This window comes from Molothrus ater, chromosome 4, assembly GCF_012460135.2.
Source record: "Molothrus ater isolate BHLD 08-10-18 breed brown headed cowbird chromosome 4, BPBGC_Mater_1.1, whole genome shotgun sequence".
NCBI lineage: Eukaryota > Metazoa > Chordata > Aves > Passeriformes > Icteridae > Molothrus > Molothrus ater.
The window spans coordinates 23,652,943-23,673,083 of NC_050481.2; the positions used below are offsets into that span (position 1 = coordinate 23,652,943).

Here is a 20,141-nt window from a genome sequence, read left to right on the forward strand (position 1 = left end):
TTCCTGGGATCTACTATGTCCTTTTGCTCATTTCTGGCATCTCATGGGATTCATCACAAGCAGAGCTGTATTCCTTCTCCTTTGCCTAATTTTCTTTCTACAAAAACATTCAAGATCTTTTTCTTCAACTCTCCCTGCTTCTGTGAGAAATGCCACAACTCAGTCAAGGCTTTATGCTCTCAAAACCAACCCTCAGAGTTATTAGTCGTGCAGCAAAGAGGAGCGTTAGTGTTATTAGTCATATTGCTCTCCACCATTCATGTAAATGAATCCAATGGATAATAAAGGCTATTTTCTTATACTAAAGATGTTTGTAAAAATTTTGGAATCCACAAGACTCAGAAGTGTCTGAACTGTTGCAATCCATCACGCCTGGAGCTTTCAGGGCCAAGAGGTGATCCTCCCCTCAGCTGCAACTTAATAAGAACTTCAGGTTTTGGAAATGAATTACAGTACTACTCACCATGGACCCACTATCTTTACCTTCAAAGGGACTCTATAAAAATGAACCAAGTAACCTGCACTTAACCTTTTTATCTACTGAACTTTTATTTTAAAAGCTAATAAAACTAAACCTATGTGCTGCCTGTAGTACAGCGCTGTATTTTCTTAGCATAATAAACAGCCTATTTTACAAGCTACATAATTTATGTATATGGTAAACCCAGCAGAGAAAACTTACCATGATTAATAAGTTTAACATTTTTACTTAGGTCACGTAGTCACTTTCCAAAGACATCAATAAAATGTTTTAGAGTTAAATAACAAATCAGTCACTGACAAGATAAATCACTGTAATGGGCAACTACTTTCCAATTACACTTTATTTCTGCAGAAGTCATTTTGGGGAAACAGCATTAATTGCCATTTGGAATTGATAGGACATTACCACCAGGCAGGGAGAGAGGCATCTCAGTTCAAAACTGTAAATGTCCTGTGTGATGCCAGCATGATACTTAAGTTGAAAATAAATCACAAGCAGCATGAAGATAGCAGGAGTAATAGTTCCCCCACTCCCCATAACAGATGACCTAAATAAATGAGAAACACAGTTCTGTAAAAGGTAAAATGCTTCATCTTTTTTTTTTCTTTTTTTTTTTTTTTAACAAGCTATTCTTTCATCCAGTAGCTCAGCTGCAGACATTCAATGGCACTCACTGACTGCAAATATGCAAAGGTATTAGTTACCTACAACGTGCTTTCTAACTGACACAGACTTTTTCCAAGGACAGGCAAAAATGCACAAAATATCAATGCTTCCTGGGCAGTTACAGTTACAAGATGGCCAAAAGGAGCCAAACATTCCCAGAAAAAACTCTTTGTATCAAAATAACCAAAAGAGGGAAAAAGCCAGGATTGGTAAAGCAGATCTTTAAAAAGTATTACAACTACTCACAGTTCTAGAAATTCCCATAGTCCTGCAATTTGGAGTGACTTGCTATTTAGACAGTACAGGAGAGGGAGCTATTTTTGGGACAAACCTAACACAAGATTGAAAAATATAAATTTCAAAATACATAAATTTTAAACATATAAGAAATCCCAACACATTAAGGAGAGAAACACAATTAGAGAGCCCAAGTTCCTTTGACTGTGCCCTCCACACAGCATTTTCATTCTCCCATCAGTTTAAGTCAGAGGTATCTAACAAGGTCTGGTCCTTCCAGAGTATGACAGTGCGACAAGGACAAAGTGTGGGGAATAGTGGATAGTCTTCTAGGGCTGAAATCCAAGTCCCTTTGTAGATGGTGACATCCATTTTTTGATTTGACTCCATCTGCCAACAGACTGCAGAATGCACCTGCACCACAGGCTGGCAATCAGGCTGATGACCACAGCTGAGGTCAGCACAGCTACCTGCTGTGGCTTATAAACTCTCAAACTCAAGTATCTCAAGAGGATTAGGAAAAAACTGTTTGATTTCCAGTTCAGCTAAAGCTTTATTAACAAGTCAAAAAATGCCCAGTTGCAAACTATTGCTTTTTTGTCTATTATACCTCTTTTAAATTAAAGCAAAGCAAATTTCTGGACTGCATTAAAATTGGAGGAAGTTTAAATCATTCCTTTTCCCCAAGTTTTGATCTACAAATATTGTAAAATTCAGCATTAGGGACAGGTAAGAAGCAGTGAAATTCAGGTCATTGTGGCTTTCCATAACGCAGTTAAGCAAAACTATCAATTCACCGATTCGGCATTGGGCAGCACCTGGAGGTCCTGCTGCAAGAACTCCAAGGGGAAGCGTTAACTTCTCAGCACTATCCTGCTGCAGCACCAGCAGCCAGCACAGTGGACTGCCTGGGCAGCACTGAGGGCATGCCCCACAAACAAGGCAGGCAGCTCTTCAGCAGCAAATCACCCATTTCCAAAGGAGCATCTGTGATCTATCGTCCAACAGCTGCCCTCAGGTCTCTCCACAGTCTTTCCACAATGCAGTGTTTCCAGAGCGATTTCACAGGCTGTTCATTTTCAATAAATATTAGCCACCCAGGCTGCCCATGCTGCACATGTTTGTGTGCTCTGCATGGCAAGCACGTGTGTGAGGGCAGGTCAGACCATCTCCTAGGAGTTTCAGCAAATTCCAGCTTTACCCACTAATGTCAAACCTTCTTTTCCAACAGCTCATTCCCCTTCCCTTCTCGTCACTAATTCTTTCATGGGTATAAACATCCAGGATGTGGCAGAAATGCTCTTGGACTCTCAGCTGATAGCTAGCATTAGTAAGGGCAAACAGATGGGTATGCAAAAACCAAGTGCCAAGAACACTATTATGTGTAATATAGCAGTGCTGATGTGCCCCAGAAAAATATCTGTGCCATTTAGTATACTTTACTCCAAAAGATAGTAAAATCTGGCTGAACTGACAAGAAGGTGGAAAACAAGAAGAAAAAAAAGACTTGCCCAAGGTCAGAAGCGCTGCTTTAAATATCCCAGCTTCTACTCTTCGTGCAGAGATGGATATGTTCACAGGATACTGCAATGCCTTCCCTGGATTGACATCAATCCCATGCACTTCCTATTTAGTCCTCAGAAATCAGGCTGTGCATCTTCCTAACAATGCAGGATCAACAACACATTTGAGTCATAAGTCTCCAGAACAAGCCTGAACTTTCAGAGGGAGATGCAATTTTGTCCCCAGCGCTGGCTTTTGCATGACTCACTTGAAATTAGTCTTCTCAACACTTATTTGGGAACCTGCATAAGTCACCCAAGTAGAGAAAGTCCTTGTGCTCTCTCAACTACTTCTCATTTCAATGCCAAGTCTGACTGTCAGGGCAATTGTACAGGAGCTGAAACATGGATATAGGTGTCTCAGAGCAGCCACTGTTTAATAATTTGCCCTGATGGTGATTAGTGTTTCTTCTCCAGCTACTTCTCTAGTTTCTTGTCATGAAGATGAGAAAAGATCAGAATTTTTAATTTGTCCCAAACAGCACTACTTAAAGTTTCTTTGATAGCTAACGGGATTTCAGCATGTGGAAACAATGTGTAAGTAACCATAGAAATAGATGATGATCTGCCTCCTTCCTCTCCCCTTTTTCACATAATGATTCCCCTTCCCTGACAAGCCTAGCAGGGAACAAGGCTTTAGGCTCCCTTTGGTGAAAAGGGAGAATACCTCTGCTTTTACCAAATTTAATGGACAAGATGAGGCTCTCTGAGTACCCAGCACAGGCTTTATCTGCTCAGACAGGCAAAGCACCCAAGTACAGCCAGAGGACCCATGGCCCTGCCCAGTCCCAATCTGTGCTTCAAAAGCACACAGATGATTTAGTATAGACAATATAAACCTCTACCCAGGTATTCAAAGACCTCCCTGCAGCACAGTGAAGTTATCTCCAAAGGACTAACGCACATCCTGAAACAAGCTCTTCAACTCTATGAGCATTACAAAATACTGAGAAGTTTCTAACATCTGGATTGCAATTTTTAAATTACCCTTAGCTTCCTTTGGGTGCAGAGAGAGGGAACAACTTGGTATGGGTAATTTCTAGCCAGAAAAGAACAAAGGAAAAAATGTTGAGGTTTTATAGGCTGAATTGGAAGAGGCAACATTTGCAGAAACTGTGATCTTGGTCTTTTAGAGGCCAACAGAAGGACCTGAGAATAGTTCCAATTTTTTGATTATGGGTATTCTGCTTGCAATAGGAGACTGGTCACATGGAAGAACCCTCCAGCTGGGATCCTGAAGAGCTCTCAAAGGTTTGGGTCCACTGTGATTTCTTTCAAAACACAGAGCATGAAGTTCAAATAGATGAACAGATGTAAGGCTCCAATTCCTTCTCAAAACACCACAAATTGTTGCACTACACTTTCAGAACAAAGACAGAGGATTATTACATCTATGAGCAAAAAAAAGCCCCAACTCACATCCATCCAGGAAGAAACTAATTACAATATGAAAAATAATATAACATCCTAACACGCTTTGGGCATTGCAACAGAAAATAAGCACAGAGGGAGAAGAAGAATATGGTGATATCTGTGCTCTTGAGCCTTATACATAATTTCCCTAAAGCAGGTTATTGGGAAAAGAACAAGTAGTAGAGCACACTAAGCATGAAAAAAAGAGATAGAACAAAGGGTATTTCAAGGACATATTTTCTGAACACAATTCATAGTTGTATTGCTAGCACTGAAGCAATGGAAACAATTTCCACACTAACCTAGAAAAATCATGGGGTTTACACATGATGAAAACACTGTTTCTATTGCTATCAGCAATACTGCAAGAAAGTAGATGTCCTATCTAAACTCAGTGATAGCCATAACATTCCTATAAGGCTGTACTCTTATATACTTAAAAACACTACTGGAGTGAACTAAATCCAGCCATGGATACTCAAAATGAAATGTTTTAACAGGTAAAATGGTGTTTTAGCTTTATTCTTAGGTAGTGAGTTTATTTTGTTTTATAAAAGTGGCTTTACAAAACTTTCTTAACTCTCACCATACCAGACACTATTTCTCATGCTTTTTCCCTAACAGTCCTGAAATTTCAATGAAAAATACCTAAAAGGTAGCTTTCTACTGGTTTTTTAAGGTCACTTGAGACTGTCCCACCTCTTGTCCTAAAATTGCCTCCTCAAAATATATTTCCATTTGGCTTGCAATTGTGGTTCAGCTCCCACACTCTCCCCTTCTCTTTTTGCCCCATTTTCTGCACAAAAAGTCTCTAAAACCCTGAGAGAGAGCAAAAGCATGTTGCTGGAATTAGACTAACAGTGTTTTATAAGTATGACTGAATCAGACAGCTAAAGCAAAGACTTCATAGTTCAGGTTTTGCATTCACACATAGGAAGGTAAGTTCAGAACAAATGGATAAGGTGATTGCTAATGTCCAGCAACACAACCACCATGCACTTCCAACACCACAACTCCCAAGTCCTTTCACCATAAAAACATCAAGTATTGACCTGAAGGAAGAGGCTGGAGACAGTCTCAGATGGTTCTTCCCTTCCAAGGTCTATATCTGTCCTGCAAGCCCAGAGAAAATGAAAAAAACCTGTCAGGAGCATACCACCTCCAGGACATAGGGCTGACTGCTGACAGAACATCCAAGAGCAGAGCAATCAGGATGGGGACCCTTCAACAGCGTTAAGGAGCAGGCAAAACTGTTACAACTGCAATTCACTGAGCTTGGGTGACAGCTGTCAGGGCTTCAGGAAGTCCTCACAGAAAAGCAGGTCTTGGAATGGTGAAGGTGGGAAGGCAAAAAACAGAAGCAGTCATTCTCCACCGTTTGCAAGATCAATTTAACACAATTACCAGTTTGTTCTTCTGAGCAAAATCAGATGGACAGCACAATGCTGCTCCAAATTAATCCACAGCAGTGCAGGAGCAACTAGAAAGACCATGGCACAGAAATGGCCAGAGGCATCTGCTGGTTAGTCATGCCCACTCCCACAAGCACCACATTGCCCTGTGCTGCTCGTGCCACAAGCATGGTTCCTCATCACCTTATGGTCCTCCTGCGCATCACTGAGCACTGCAGGCTTCTCATTCTCCTTCATCCCGGCATGATGCTCCAGCAAAACCTGCTGGGTTCCTCTTAGAAAGTGAATTTACTGCAGAGGATCTCTCTAGGTCACGTCACAACCAGCCTTAAGACCAATTTGCGTAGCCTCCAAGATCATGGAGGCATCCAGCATCCTTTGTTGTGAAAGACATGAAGAATTTAGGCAATTTAACACTCTTTACAGTAAACTGAATCTGGAGATTAAGGTCATTACAGTCACAAATACTTTTAACTGGTATTCTCACTTAAATAAGAAGTGTTTATCATAAGAAATTCTATTTTAGAGTTCTTTACATGGGCATTTTCTGGCCATACCCTACCACCTAAAGGTAGGTATTCCATGATTTTACCTATGCCAGTTCAGTACGAGATCCAACCACTATCAGTTTTTTCAGGGCTTCAAGTAAGTTCTGAATCTATTTAAAGTAAAGAAAATAATTCTCTCAATATCCACTGGATGCTTAACTACCATGTTCAATAAAACAAAAAAAAGCAGAAACAACCTTAGGTTCACTTTTTGGAGAAAACTTTGCAAACAACCCCCATGAAATAAAAGACTGATGAGAGACAGGGTTTCAAGCTGATGAAGTGCCTGCAGCTCCCCATCAGCTGCAGTGCACCATCATGCAGATGGTGCAGGAGAGACTGTGCTGCAGACCTCTGGAACAGCTGGCATCTCCAGGGTTTGGCATCGGTGAGCTTTGAGAAGCTTTTCGTCAGAGACCACCCCTGCCCCAGTATAAAGTCTTAAAGCTGGAATTTTCAATAAAGGAGGAAAGTGGTCAAAAACTTATCTATCAGAGCTCAGGAAAGAGCTACAGCTATAAAGAAATACTACCAGTTGTGTCAGGACTTGCATCTGCTCCAAAGAAAGGCCATACAGGATTGTTATAATTCACACATGCTCATCACTTCCTAAAATAATGAGATGTTTCATACTGTTATTTACAGAAAGCAGAAAAACACTTCTAAGCCAAGGCCAAATCAGTTAAGGTATATATGAGACATGCCATATATGATACAAATAGGTATACTGACTGCTTGCAGTCTGAAATAGATGAAGTGTACCTCAGCCCATAAATAATAGTACTACAACTAGGAGGCAGCTTTCAGCTTCTCATGAGCAGGTTCTAACCTGGGCTGAGTTTGGAGTTTCATGTAGACAGCTTTAGTAACTAATATAAAAAACCCTAAAAGTTTCCTTCTAGGCACATCATTACACAGGCATTAAGGCCTGTGCTCAGCTTAGAGGTGCATGTCCCCATTTAGAAAATTTCAGTTGCTCTCCGTTGTTTTTAAAGCTGAACATTAGTTTCTGCACTTTGGTCATTTGATACTCTCAATAAGGTAGAGAAAAAAATGCATCAGCCTCAAGGTTTTCTGCAACATCTAAGTATTCACTTCACCTACACTGGCCTTGCAATGCCACATTTTCCACTACCACATCTGCTTTAGTTACTCCTTCATGGCTAGCTGCCTGGCCCTGGTGAAAAAAAATCTCCTATTTTCATGAGACAGCACTAGCTGACAAAATAATTGACTCCTGGGAGCTGCATAGATACAAAGACCCCTAATGTATTATTAGGTATGATGTCATCTGTGAGGCACAATTTAAAGACTATTTATCATGTATGAAACACTTTGTTTGGAAACATGCAGCATAATTTTTCATCTTCAGCCTACTGGACAAGATAAGAACTCGCCAACTGTACTGATCTTAAATAATTTACTACACCATGGGTAATATCTTAATTTGCAGGGAAAGAGAAGTGACAGAATGGCAGCACCAGGGACTAACGTTTGTTTTTTTCCAACAGAGAATTCATTTAGTCTAGATAAAAGCAGTATGTATTCCCAAAACTCACCTCTATTATTTCAAGTCCTCTCAGAGCCTATTTACATTACAGTCTCTGATACAGACAGCAAGACTGATCTTCAGATGGGTATTGCTGTTTGCCCCTCTGATGAAAAAGACATTAGAGGCAAAGCACTGAGACGTTAAAGGCAAATGGGTTTCATTACACTAATTTCACCTTACCTAGGAGCGAATTGAAGTCAGAAAACCTAACCCAGTTATTCCTGGAGCCACCCCCTCAGTTAAGAGCCCTGAGCAATTGGTACCAGCTGCAAAAAGTTTGCTTATATTTTGCTGCCACTCTTGACAGGACTCTCATCTTCATCCTGTTTTGTATTTTACATTAAATGACCCATCTGAATCACAATCTGCATCCTTCTTTTTCTAATTAGCTTTGCAGGCTTCGTATTTGCCAAGCAAAGATTTAAAATGAAAACTAGAAGCTCAAAATCTCTGAGGCAAATCAAAGAATTCAATAAATAAGTAGGATTTAAAATTCATGATTTTTCAAGCAAACTGCACAACTTCTGTATGCATACATTTGTAATACTGTGATGCTGATAACTGGAAGAACCAACAACACACAGCCCATACTCTACACATATCCTCATATCCCTCTCTTTTCCCACACTCCCACATCTACATACAGCCATCATATGGTAATTACATCTGGTCACTCTTGGCTTGAGACAAACTGGGACTTATCAACTGGAAATGAATGCCAAGCCCCTAAACCACACCATTTCATAGACTGCATACTGTGAAACCACCGACATAAAAAGGTGAGGAAAAGCCTCACAAGTTGCTAAATCCCAAGGATTCTCCCACTTTTTTTTTCCCCACAAACTGAAGGAATATGTAGTCTAAAACTTACGCTTTTCCAAGATGAACCTATATTTAACATGTCTAAGCCCACATCTGGAGTCATATCTCTCACCAAGCATGGATGTTGCTGTCTCCCTTTTGGTTGCTTGACCCACACACCAACCCTTCCCCAGTTACTACATCCACCTTCCTCCAGGGAGACTGGGAAAACCCACTGAACTATGTGTTTACTGACCACTTTTGACAAATACTTCTTGTTAAAAATTTATCAGGTTTGCTCTACTAAGCACCACACATATTTTTAGGGATGTGAACATCTTCCCCTCCTGCCAACATCCCTTCGACCAGAAGAAAGATAAAGCCAGAGCATGGGTTAACACAAAACCTGCAAGCTATATATAACTCAAGCTTATAACATTTTCAGCATGAATTCTTTATATCCCTAGTTAATAAGGTAGGCTTTCTTGAAACAAATCAGCCTGTATTCAGTTTGTTATTTTCCATGAAAACAAAGAAAAAAGAAAATTACTACTTTTAAAAACAGACCAGAAAATTCTGGTCAAACAAAGCCTGCAGGGAAGATAAACTCAAAGATATTTTAAAGTAATTATACACTGTACCTAGCAACCTCCTAGTTTTCAACACTTACTCTTGATTCTCCTGTGTTATATCTTATTTCACCTCCAGCAGGATCCTGCAGTAGTGTATTATTCAAAGCAGTATCATGACTGTTGTTTTCAATGCACTAGGTGGATCTGGTTATTTTGCAGACTCTTCTTTTTGCACTGACTCACAGTAATAATGGATACCAACATCTCCCAAGGGAGTTTTCCAAGCCTTGTTAACAAATCAGATAGCCTTCCCTTTCCTTTCCACAAACTTACCAAGAAATAAGGAAAACAGTTTCTACTTCAAGGCTGTTTTATCAATTTTATTGCTGTGAACAGTGAAAAGAAGTTTGTGTATTTCTTTCAAGGTGAAGATCTCTTGCTGATGACATGAAAGAACTGATTAAAAATAAATTAACACACAGAATATGTTTGACTTCTCTCTAAAAGGGATGGCCTCACAGACCGACCAGTTACCACTGGAAGGAGAACACCCAGTAAATAAAAAGTTTCTTATGATCTTGCAAGCAACCTGGTAATATTGCCCGAAGCCCAGGCACCAACAAAAAAGCTTCCTCCAAGAGGCTGACTTTTTCAAGGGTACAAATGGATACTTCCTCAACTCCAGGAAAAATTACAAGTGTAATTTGTAAAAAGGCAGAAGAAGACAGGGCATCCTCAAAGGCCCAGACCACACCCACACTCCTCACTTGCACATGTACCTGCAAAAGAGCTCTGAAAAAACAAACTCACATGCTTTATAACATATATAATCCAAACCTCATGCAACTCAAGCTGTCTCTTCCCTCCATCACCCTCTGAGGCTCATATCATTATGCACCTCCTCCTCAGCAGCTGGAAGACTGGAGTTTTCTCCAGTCCCACTCTCTCAGCTGCTCATGGGAGGGAGCCCAGATGCTGGGTCCTGCCACCCCACCCATCCGAGCTGCCTGGGATGCTGCTGGGAGCAGGAAGGGTGTTACATCTCCTTTCTTCCCGCACACACAGAACAAGACTGCCTGTTGCAAAAAAAACCCCAAAAAAACAAAACAAAAAAAAACCAAAAAAGAAAAGGATAAAAAAAAAAAAGCATTGATTCCACTTGCCAGGGACCCTGGTGACACTGTAAACCTGATCCCAAGGCAAAAGGCAATCTGCATCCCAGCACATTAGCTCTTCCTGATGTGGATACCACAGAAAAACTTCAGTGCTGCTGGGGGCTCAGAAGTGCATCGGAAGGGCTGTGGTGTGTAGAAGGGGGCTTATTCCACCCCCTGGTGCATCAGGGAGGAGGGAGAGGGGCAGTGGAAATGCTAGGAATGACTGGGGGGGGTTCAGAAAAAAGCAGAGCCTGGCACAAGGTACCAGAGGGTGAGTGGGAGGGAATGAGAGCAGACATGTACTCGACAATTATAGCTGCATTTCGAGCAGCTCCAGCACAACGCGGTGGTGTGTGTGACAGCACAGAGGAGAGCCAGAGGCACTGAGGAAGCTGAGCTTCATTCCACCTCGGATCTCAAGGGGGACAGGGGCAGGAGGCGGACACAGGAAGCCAAGGGAGGTGGTGAAAATGAAGAATCCTATTTTTATACCTTAAGAGGAGCTATGAGTAATTCACTTCAACATGCACTTTTGGTGCACAGCTCTTCACATACCATCTGTGGGAGGAGCTGCATGGTCTCCACCCCTCTATCACCATCCCCAAAGCAGAAAACCCCCCTGAAGCATCATCCCCTCTCTTGTGCCTCAGCATTGCTCTGCTCCAGCAGCACCACAGCACTTTGTAGCCACTCTCCCCTCAGTTTTTTCATTCCCAGACCAGAATTTTTATAGAGGAGGTCACCAGAACCAGCAGAAAACGTGCTGGTTGACAGAGGCCAAGCACCACAAAGCAACAGAACATTTGCCACAGATAATTTATCACAGCTACACAGTGGCACTGCTGAGAGGACGCACACACCGACTTTTGCAGTCTCTGTCTTTTGATTATTAAAAGGGCCAATTAGCACATAAATTGAGCTGTGAATACTGAAAGGGATTTGAAAACAGTAATAATTAAAGAGCAGGACAGTAACTGGGCTCACGAGCTGCCCCCCTCATCTTCCCTGGCCTGCTTGCCAAGCTGCTCACACATCGATGGAGGAAAAGCAGCAGTGCTCATTAACTGTGCTGTGGTACTCGGGAGCATCCATGCCCTGCCAGCCCCGAGCCTGCAAGCACACAGGCTCCCTGCCCCTTGCTGGGAGACACAGTGTTTATTTGCACTTCTCTAACTTCACACAGCACTCAGTCCCCAAGGAAACTTTTCACGTCCACCCCCCAAAACACCTTAGGATCCACAGGTATTCCCTCATCTCAGCTAGCTGGTGGGACCAAACCCTGAAAGGAAAGGGGTGATAATAGAAAGAAGAAAAATGCCAAAGCTCAGCACCCCACCCAGCCTTCCCTGTGTCAGCCACTGACTAATGAGGAGTATCTAATGGCAAACGATGTTCTCAGTCCTTAAGCTGCTCCCCAAGGAAACTGTCAGCATCTTTTATTTACAGACTGACGACAATCCCTGGGGAAAACAGTGCCGACTCCTCCGTGGAGCACGGGAAATGTAGATCTCTTTAATCACCACAGCACTGATTCATCTTCAAGGCTGGTGCAGCTTCCGCTCTTTGTTGCTCTGAAGCGACTGCAGTGATACAGCTCCCCTGTGAATACCCCTGCCTCTCAACTACAATATTTACTATTAGGATGGCTAAATACACTCACTGACATGCAGGCAGCTCCATCCTGACTCCAGGGGCAAGGTCCCCTCGGCTCTCCCATACAAGGAAGCTTAGGAAGGAAGAAGATGGACCTGCTGTGCACTGAGTATAAATGATGACAGGTCCACAGAAGTTGAATGAACAAAGTTTAATAAAGAAGTCACCAAGATTTCCATGCATGTTTCATATATATAAATTAAAACACCCATCAAGCAATGTTCTCCCTTCCTCATTTGAAACCTACCAGTCTGATTACTTGCTATAAAAATTACCTCTGGCTAAAAAGAGGGAAAACTAAAATAACACAGGAAAAACAAAAAAAGAGACTGGAACTTATTTAAGAATAAACATTTGTAATCATGAAAGCAATGGCATATTTCTACTCCATTTAGCACTGCGTGATACCTCTATGTGCCAGGCTGATGCAGCTACAAAGCTCCTTCTCCCAATGCCTTGCAACCAGCAATAGCAAGTAGGGGCACGGATACACACTTGTTGACAATATCAAAAAGGATATAGCCAAGTCCACCAAAACAGGAGCCAAAACCTCATAGGTAAGGCTTAAAAGAGAGTAAGAGTCAAACCCATGAACTCTTTCACACAGGCTGTAGGCATCTAGAGCACAACAGAAAGGCTGGGGTTTTTCTGTGGTCCTACAGAAAACTCAGGGCAATTAGTGCCATGTATAGACTCTGCCACATCAGCTTCCTGGTCACCTCTGATGTTAACAACTTTTAACAATAAAAGTGAGAGTCCATCAAATTCATGCAGGCAATAAACAGCTTTGCAATTAGTGTGAGCCAAGCTCCCTTGAAAAGAGGTACATGCTTGAGAGAGACAGAGGAGCCAAGCAGATTTATATTGGCTGTTTTAGCATTAAATCTCTTCAGAGCTTTTAAAAACATTAAACTGAGACCTTATTAAAAACTCGGTATTTTTATTTCACCAGATTAATGACACTTACAGTACTAAATTCAATCTGCAGTTTCAAACACCACCAACAAACACAGCTCTAAGTGTAATTAAAGAACTAGTCATCATTTTGGAGAAAATTTCTGGAGGCACACCAGCAAGCTTGATAAATGAAAGGAACTCACCCTCATATGGGAATTTGAGAATGTGTACTTCATTATTTTTTTCCTTTCCGTGTACAATGAAATATCTTGATAGCATTACATTATAAAACAGTTTAACTGAAGGGACGGAAGGCTCACAGCAGGATTCACTTCTACACGCTAATTAATTATCACTTATTGGAGACTTTGCACTTGTATGTTTTGGCTGCAGAAGCTGCAAGACTGAGAGGTTTTGTCTAAACAGTAGATTGCCAATTTTGCACTAAGTCAGGAAGAGCTTTTGTTTTCATTTTTAATTGAGGGGAAGAGATCTAGTTCTGTTACCACAGAGGCAACGTGCACGGATTCACTTTCGCTCTCTTTTCAAGAGATAATTAAATATGTAGAAACACCATGCACAGTGACGTGCTATTTTAAAGCAAACACTGGAACATGTATTCAGATCTGGTGCTTCAGCAAAACAGAAAAGGCCACAATTTACCCCTTTTAGTAAGTCAGCAAAGTCAGCAAAATATTTAATCCAGCCTGATTCAGGAGAGAAGATACAGATAACTCAGTAATACCATGTACTTTGTAGTGGAATTTCTACATTTTAAAGATCTCTTATTTCTCCAATAGCCTAGGACATAACAAAGTAAATTCTCAGATATTGATGATGTTGTCCTGCCTCTAGCTTTCCTAACCTAGTTGAGAATATCCTGTAGACTGTAAGAACATCTAATACAAAATGTAATCAAGTGTTTGACTGAGCTACAGTTGAAATCCTGGCCTACATATATGGAAAAAAAAAACCCCTCAACTGTAAATGACAAATCACATCACTGAAGCTATTGCCAGGAAAGCAAGTCACTTAAGATCAGCTAAAATACAGAAGACACATGCCTACACTCACTAATGAGAAGGAATAGCAGTCATGTATCTGCACAGGCATGCAGTTTAGAAAGTACACTATGAGATTGGGAAGCCTGATTTTCCACTGAATGATGCATGATTTTGGCAATTCCTTTCGTTGTTTTGCTCCCCATTACCAAATGAAGATAATGACATCCCCAAGGTACAACAGATATCTGATCTGGTGACAAAAGCCCTGGAAATTCCACCTCAGAAAGGCAATTGTACAAGAAGCATAACTGAGACTGACTGCTCAGTCCTTTTCTCTTCATCATCACCCACAAAACTCCCTTGTGTTTGAAGAAGCCTTGTGTTAGCCTTGCTACTAAGATTGATGTTGTCACTGTTTTAAAGCCCAGGAAATCCTACATTTCCTTATTGCCCTTTACAAAACACAAACAAACTATTAACAGCAGAACCTGATACTTTTTCCTTAAGAAATGAAGATTCAAAATATTTCCAAACATGGTCATTTTAAAAGCATCTAGGAGACTTTAATTTCCTGCTGCCATTAGAAAGCAAACTATCAAAGCAGAGTCCAAAACAAAAAAAAAAAGAGGATAAACCTGAGTTTATGGGGTCATTTTCATTAGCACCAGCACCACATCCTTCTTTAACAAGAAGTTGTAATACATTTATCAGATATAAATACAAGGGAAAGACAACAGAGTATCCACAGCACCTGCCAAATGCCACATCAGTAGGTTCCTGGGTGTGCCATGTCCCAAACCTGCAGCTGCTGGCTGGAACAGACCTCCCTTCCTTTGGGCACAGCCTCAGGTGTACGTGTTGTTCGCATGTTTAAGGACATCTGAAACAGGCAGATTCTCAAGTGGCTGGTCATATCTGTGTGGCTGAAGCAAAGATGATGGCCTTTTTCCCTTCCTATGCACACTCTCTGATTTCATTGTTGTTTCTTTACTCATGGTGTCAGACAGCTGTGGCAATAAATAGCTTTTTCTTGCCTTCAGACTCACACACATATAGACCAAGTGCTCCAAAACAGAAATATAACTTTTCTCTGGAAAAACTACGGCTTTTGTTCCATTTTGGTACAGACTTAATGCCATTCTACTTTTTCCAAGCAGAGCTCATGTCATGTAAACCTAAGAAAAGGGAGAGGAGGAGAGGCAGTGAAACTCTTCTATTATTTATCAGCCATATAATCTAGTGTTTGCCCCCACAAGCTATTTCAGAGATCTATGGATGCAGCATCTGCAGAAGATTTTCTCTCATTAATACATTTACCCATGGTGATTTAACACAACACTAAATTCACACACCACTGAATGCGGTGAATTTTTAGGTTTTCCTCAGAAATTATTCAAAAAATTAGATTCCTTTGCCATTATGTCGTAACAGTGTGCTACAAAGTAGGATCTATACACTGCACATTTATCAAAGCTCATAAGCTGTTGATGTGACTCTTAAAGAATAAGCTGATTAAGCCATTCCACTTTTGGTGATTTACATAATTATACTTTATGTGAGTTTTACTTATTATTCTGTTGCCTACAACCAACTTTTAAGGATACATTGCATGTATTCCTTTTTAACTGGGAGCAATCAGAATTGCTCTACAATTGCACTTTTACACAAGAGCAGAGGTCTTGACAAGAATCTCAACTACTTGTTTCAAAGCAGTGGGTAATAATCAGGAGAAAAGAATAATACTCATCATCACTGTTTTACAGTCCTGTGACTCCTCATTTGTTTATATCACAACAGCATCTAAATCAAAGACCACAGACATTTGCTAGTTGTTTGACAGATAAGTGTAATTTGGGCACTTATCCACCTGCCTGTTCTCGCTTAAAAGCTGTTTCCAAACTGCCCTGGACACACCAGGGGTACTCGCTTTCAAAGCATTTGTTCCTTTTCTGTTATCTGACACAAATCAAACATTGTGTTTTGCATTCCACTGTGAAAATCCTGCCCTAGGAATTCCCCTCCATGCCAGCTGGGAGGAGGCAATCAGAAAAGCAGCCACCTAAGCTGGCTCCTCCTAAAGGGAAAGTCAGGAGGGGAGAACAATGCACATACAAAACAAGAGGGGCAGAAGGGAAGTGAGTCAGGGCTGCCGGAAAATATTTACTTGCAGATGTGAACACAAAGGAATCTCAAGCATTCCTTGCCTGAGCAGTGGATTTGTTGCCACAGGCTATTTAAGGTAGAAATCTGCCATATTTATCCTCCAGCCATGTCAGTTCAAGCTACTCCCCCAGGGCCCTGACAGCACAACATCACTTTGCAAGACTTGCCCAGCTGTGCGAGGAGGCCACCCCATCTTATGTTAGAAAGGAAGTTCATGCCTAAGTCCTTTTCAGGACAGCAAGAGAGATGAGAAAAATTGCTAATAATCTTGAAGCAAGGATGGCAGAAGCAGGAAGCCTGAGCCTTCTAGCTCCATCAAAATTGGTTTGTGTGATCTTTAGCAAGTCACCCAGTTTTGTGTCTCAGTTTTGCCTCCTAATACCTATCCACACACTTTAATGCACATGTGTACAGCTGACAGAAGGCTGGAAAACTCTTCCAGAAGGCAGCCAGGGTGAAACATCAGAGCTCAAAAACAGCAGTGAAACAAGTTTCAGATATCTTTCAGACTAACACTATTCTTTCAGTAGGTGTGGTGGCAGAGAGGGATCAGCATGTTTTCCAAGTACTGCTCCAGTAGCTATGCCAGGCATCTTCAACACAGTAATCTCAGGATACGGGATTGACTCAGACTCCTGAATGCTGGACAAAGAGGGCAGCAGGACCCAGGGGTAAAAATGAGCAAGGATCAGATGAATCACTTCACTGTGTAACTCCTCTTCCTGCATGACTCTTCTCAGTGGACACACTACCAGCTGAGGATGAGGTAGTGCTGGTTTCTCCAAGTGAGAAAGAAAGGCCAAACCCTCTACACCACAAACACACCTTGCAAGTGAAAACCACAGCTTGCTGGACCTTCTGCAAACCTGCCAGCCAGTGCTGACAGCTGCAGCCCACATGGCACCCTGGAGCAAGGCAGGGACCCTGGCTCTGCAAAGGAGCCAAGAGCACCTTATGTTTAGCCCTCCTGCTTGAAGGAGCCCTGCTGCAAAGAGCCTTCCCCTGCCACAAATGTCAGGAACTGAGATGCTGGAGTATTGCAAGCAGCCACAGTACCATAGCAGCAACACAAGTTCAGCACTGTATGCCTGCAACAAAATACTGCTGATAATTAGCACTGAAAACACTACTATAAACAACTGCACTACTTGTGTCACTAGTGCTATCCCCAGTTTGGGGCAGGTTGAAGATGGGCATTAATAAAATCATCTTGTAGCTCCCATGATCCTTCAGGTTTCTGCCCAAGCAAGCCAGGAGTTAAACATTAAAATTATAGTACTTTTGACACCTGAAGTATTTTTTCATCAGTATCAGAGTGTCCAGATAATTTATACATCACAAATATGATTTGGCAGGATTAAATTTGAAAATAATATATCAAGAATTTGTTAATGGAAGGGAAAACATTTGCAGCATACAACAGACCAACAGAAGAAAAGCCTGATTGCTGTGATGAATAATGCATATTGCCTATGGTACTAATTAACCTTGTACTCCAGTAAGATATTATGGAACAATAAGGCTAAGCTGAATGTGGCCTGACACTCTTCCCAATGGCATTTGGAAATCAGTCTTTGAAACATTTAAAATTTGAATTGTTAAACCAGAAGCCTTTTCTCAAAAAACTGTTCAGGAGTATTTTTGTTTCTCTATATTTACAGCCCACACTGTTTTCATGCATGTAGGCAGTGCAAAACACTAAAGGTGACTCCATGACCAGAGATGTTCTAGCTTGGCTTTCCATGGGCCCTCACCCACCTGCCAGCAGCACACAAGCAGTAACAGGGTGCCTCTCACTAAATCCCTCAATGCACACTCAGTCCTACAGACAGAATTGCAGTGCAAATGTTGGGCTGCCTCTGCTTCTTCCCTACCAGAGTGGCAAAATACAGTAAGCTCAGAGGAAATGAACGCCCCAACTTTAAGCTGGTGCTTTTATGCCTCCAATCTAAGAGCAAATGCCTTCACCTGAAAACATTCATTCTTGTTTGGGTTAGTTTGTCTTTTCTTGTAAAATACTCATTTTTCTTCTTAGCACAGAGCTACACAAGATATTAAAGACAGATGCCACATTGGAGGCATCATGTTTTTAGTCGTGCGCACAGTGCCCACAAAGTACAGCAAAATGACTTGCACATACCTGAATGGCTGAAGACACAGAAGGAGTCATGAACAGGGATCTTGATAAACACTTTTTGTGCCAGTTTACAGAGTCATGGAATCAAGTTGCCAGACAACACTGGCCAGTGTTTTACACACCAAGATCTGATCTAGCATAGTCTTTTATTGGGAAAAAAGACAACAAAAAACTAAAACTACAACAAAAACCAAAAAAACGAAAAACCAAAAAACCCCCAAATAACAAGCAAACAAACAAAACAAACCAAACCAACCAAACAAACAACAAACTCCCCAAACAAAACCCAAGCCAAAGAAACAAAACAGAAGAAAAGAAGAGGCCAACAAGTCAAATCAAACAGTCCCATAGTATTTCAGAAGGGCAGGATTTGGCAGGGAGCACTTCCCCCCATCTACCAGTGCACTTAACATGCTGCATTTCAGAGCCATGCATGACCCAATGCCTTCACCATCAGGATGACACAACTTGTCAATGCCATTAGCCACGGTCAGAGCTCCATCAATAACAGACTCGCACAACGATTCCACTAGACCCCGAGCACCAGATTTCCAGCTGGCAGCCAGCCCACACACCCCAGCAAAAACACACCAGGAGATGTCTGACCTGACTGCTGAGTACTGTGTTATTACTGATGCATCCAGGAGACAAGAGCCCGAAGACATCAATGATGAGGATGCCAAGTGCAGAGCTCTTGCTCAGTTGAGCACACAGCAGCACCTTGGGGAAGGCTTCCTACGATGCACCATGTCCTGCAGCCAGGCTCAAGGGCTGCTATGCCATTTTAAACTAATTAGAGTGAGAAGTGACTCGAAATTTTTCCCTACTCTGTTCAATGGAGAAGAGTGCAGAAACAGGTGGATGAACTTTAGCCTGTGTCCTCCTGCATTACATGAGAAAAAGACAACCACAAAATGCCAGAAACTGATATTTGGGAAATTTGGAGGAGATCAGGATCAGACCACTTGCTGAGTTATACCAATTATCATGAACCAAATTTCCTTCCTATGTGCTGTGTTTTGCTGGCAGTCAGCACGACACAATAAAGATCTACGCCAGGAAATAATTTAGTTAACATATCATAAAGGATTATCATCTCCCTCTCACCAAAATCAATGATAAAATCCCCACTGACTACAAAATGCAAAAGATCACACTGCAATTCATTTCTGCCAGGAAACCTGCAGCCAGATGTATCAGTCTGGCAGCACTAGCCTGCAGCAAGGTCTCAGTGTTATTTCTGCCAAGCTCACTAGTGCAGGCACCAACAGGATGGTTTCTTTCTCTCTCTAGTACTAGTTAGACTCTCAGTCTGGACCAGAATGCCTTTGCACATGAATGATCGATGAAGTCTCCCGAGCATAAGCGTGTCTCCACATCTGCCTGTGTGGGCCCACGCTGCCCTGACCCAAGCCATATCTGTAGGCTTTACCCCTGTCTAAATTCCCTGCTGACGGCTTTGTTGAAGGATGCTGCTGCTGTCACAACACAAGAGCAGGTCCTAGCTGCTGTGACACTTCATTTGTCTGGGCAGCAGCAGTGCCTGGAAGGATGACTGCCCTGTTTTAGTGGAAGTATGCAAGATAATCAAGGCCAGCTAAGCAAACTAGTTTTGACACATTAAATCATGCTTGAACTGTGAAAGCAAAGAAAAATAATGTAAAAGCTCTTCTAAAAAAAAAATTACAAATAAATAAATAATAGGGGCCAGTCTTGTGCCCAGGGAGGGGAGAAAAGCTTTTATCTGAGCCTGACTGAGGACATCAGATGGGCAGAGAGGGAAATATTACTTTGCAAGATAGACACCTGTCTTTTTCTTCATAGCTTTGTAGCATTTCACTTCTATAAAGACTCTCTTGCTGATCATCTGCTCTGGCAGTAAA

At 41.7% G+C, this 20,141-nt stretch overlaps 1 protein-coding gene across 9 annotated transcripts in view; it reads right to left on the minus strand.

Moving 5' to 3' along the window:
• The window catches only part of EPHA5 (EPH receptor A5), a 193,214-nt gene that overhangs the window by 119,143 nt on the left and 53,930 nt on the right, over positions 1-20,141 (minus strand). The gene's annotated exons all lie outside the window — the stretch shown is intronic.